Raw genomic sequence first — 3,291 nt, 5'->3', positions numbered from 1 at the left:
CCAAGTGAGCTTAGATCCTATGTTATAGCCAGGGGGCTTATTGTTGTGTTACAGCCATTTGGCTTATGGTTCTATTTTGTTACTGTTAGACCAGAGGACTGGGTGAGGCTATAAGGGGACGGAGGAGGCCTCATTTAGGAGCGCCCCAGTAGAGTGGGGGTGCTCCCAACGCCAGAGTGTGGTGCTACATTTCGGGGTGTACTACCCAAGCCCTGGGGAGGGGCACAGTGCCAGTAAGGGCACCATAGTCGGGGTACAAGACCCCAGCCCTGAGAAGGTGCACAGCGCTGGTGAGGGCACTGTAGTTCGGGGTGCAATACCCCAGCCCCAGGAAGGGGCAAAGAGGATTTTGGGGGCCAGGCACGGCTAAGTCCACCTGAGCCCCACTTGCAAGGAGCACCCGTGAGAAGCCAAAGGGGCTCGTGTTAGGCCCAAAAGGGGCACACAGGAAGAGAAGCCCAGGGTAGGGTGCTACTATAGAGACAGGATTTTGGGGCCAGGCACGGCTAAGGCCACCTGAGCCCCACTTGCAAGGAGGACCAGCGAGAAGCCCGAGGGGCTTGTGTTAGGCCCAAGGGGGGCACACACGAAGAGAAGCCCAGGGTGGGTGCTACTAGAGGGACGAGCCCAGAGAGGGCGCGTCCGTGATTACAGAGAGCCAGGAGCAGGCGCGTACTTGAGGGAAGCCCCAGGAGCGGGCGCGTACTTGAGGGAAGCCCCATGAGAGGGCGTGTACCGAGAGAAACCCCAGTGAGGGCAAGTATTGAGCAAAGCCCCGGGGGGTTGTATACTACTGATAGAAACCCCAGGAGCAGTGTGGACTGAGAAGGATCCCAGAGGGGCTCCACAGTGGTGGGGACCCCGAAGGGTCAAAGGGGCCAGGTAAGGCTCAGGCTGCCTGAGTCCAACTGGGAACTGACAGAAACCCCAGTAGGGGTGCGGACTGGAAAGGGTCCCAGCGGGGTTGCACAGTGGTGGGGACTCCGAAGGGTCAAAGGGGCCAGGTAAGGCTCAGGCCGCCTGAGCCCAGCTGGGAAGAGTACTGTCAGTAAGCCTGAGAGGGCTAATGGATAGAGGGGCGCCGGTTGCGTGACAAGCCCAGGGGTGCCAGAGAAGGGGCCCCGGGTGCGTGACAAGCCCAGGGGCACTGGGCAGGGTACAGAAAAGAAAAGGACCTGATAACATCCAGAAGAGCTGCGAGGCTTGGGGTGTGCTAAAGGGGAGGTAGGAGGCACGCATAGCCCATAAGGCTGGGATGCACCAGGTCACACCGTACAGAACAGGGGACAGTGTAAGCATAGCACGGTGTCCAGGGTGACAAGAAGCAGCCTCCCTTCTAGAACCATATACCAACAAGACATGGCGGGCGAGAAAAGAGGGTGCTGGACCGTCTACTTTACATGGTAGGGGTGCTAGAGGGATCACGGCCGCCCCTAGGCCCCACTCTGTGACACTCCCGCTTTACTCGGCCTTGGTGAGGCCGCAACTGGAGTACCGCGTCCAATTTTGGGGCACCCACTTCAGGAGAGATGTGGAAACGCTTGAGAGAGTTCAGAGGAGAGCCACGTATATGATTCAAGGCCTAGAGGACAGGCCATATGAGGAGAGGCTGGCGGATTTGGGACTCTTCAGTCTGGAAAAGAGAAGGCTCAGGGGGGGACGCGGTGGCAGCCAGATTATATAAGAGGGGTACATCAGGACCTGGGAGTACAGCTGTTCACCAGACCTCACCAAGGGATAACAAGCTCTTACGACCATAAACTCCAGGAAGGCCGATTTAGACTAGACATAAGAAAAAAGGTTATTTATGGTGCGAGTGTCCAGGGTCTGGAACATGCTTCCCCCACAGGTGGTGCAAGCACGTACTCTGGACTCTTTCAAAAAACATGTGGATATTTTTCTTGCTGGGATCACTTGATCCCAGCTGATTTCCTGCCCATGGCAGTGGGGCTGGACTCAATGATCTCATGAAGTCCCTTTCAGCCCCTAATGTCTATGAATTATTTGAGGGATAACCAAGTTATAGAAGATATATTTTGGAAGTCCACAGTTTCTCTTGGCCAGCTGATCGGACCAGCTGACTAACAGCAAATAAAGGCTTTCTAGATATATACACTGGGTGCATCTCCATGCTTACTGCACAGTAGCTTAATAACACAGAGCAGTAGCATGCCAGCTAACACCCATGCTAATACGTTACTTTGCAGTGTTATCAGGCTACTGCACACAGTTATTGTCACAAAAAGCATGTGAGGGAGCTACTACACAGTAACTGTATTTACTGTTCATTTTGTTAGTACTTCTTTAAGCAAGTACTAAACTAAATGCACAGTAACTACTGTGCATTAATGAATGGGGGTCTAGAGACTTAACAGTGGGGGTCTACTACAGACCTCCCAACCAAGGGGAAGAGCTCAACCAGGAATTCTTAAGTCGGCTTACGTAAGTAGTGAAGTCTAAGGATGTGGTAGTCATGGGGGACCTGAACTTCCCAGACATCTGCTGGGAAGAGCAGTCAGCCAGGTCTGACTGCTCACGTAGGTTTTTAGCCAGAATGCAGGGCCTCCATCTAACCCAGGAAGTGCACAGCCCCACCAGGGGAGACGCCTTGTTGGACCTGGTGTTGGCCACGAGAGATGACCTGGTGAGGGGGCTGCGGGTGCTCGACCACCTGGGCGACAGTGATCATCACCTGCTGGAATTCACCATCCAGTGCAAGGTGGCAAAGGCATGCAGCAAGGCAGCAGCCCTAGATTTCAGGAGGGCGGACTTCAGTGAACTACGGAGAATAGTCAGGGAAGCACTGAGGTCCCAGAGGGGGAGGGGAGCCAGGTGACCAAGGAGAGTGGTCGCTCCTCAAGGAGACGATCCTGCAAGCCCAAAGGGAGGTAATCCCAACAAGGATCAAAGGGAGCAGGAGGGCACATGAGCCCCCATGGCTCACCAAAAGCATCCGGGAATGTCTCCTAGCTAAAAAGGAGGTGTACACCCAATGGAAAGGAGGGGACATCACCAGGGATGACTATACTGCAGTTGCTCGGGGATGTAGGGGGGCAGTTAGGAAGGCCAAGGCGGAGATGGAACTGGAACTAGCTTCCTGGATTAAGGACAATAAGAAGTCCTTCTTTAAATACATAGGGGATTTCATGCTTAGGGGCAACCAACATGGGTTCATCAGTGGCAGGTCCTGTCAAACAAACCTGGTGGGCTTCTATGATCAGATCACCAAATCATTAGATGCAGGGGTAGCAGTGGACATAGTCTTCCTGGACTTTCGGAAGGCCTTCGACA

The sequence above is a fragment of the Crocodylus porosus genome, unplaced genomic scaffold, assembly GCF_001723895.1.
Source record: "Crocodylus porosus isolate Cpor-Errol unplaced genomic scaffold, CroPor_comp1, whole genome shotgun sequence".
Lineage (NCBI taxonomy): Eukaryota > Metazoa > Chordata > Crocodylia > Crocodylidae > Crocodylus > Crocodylus porosus.
The sequence above is the reverse complement of the archived record's forward strand: the minus strand, read 5'-3'. Positions refer to the sequence as shown.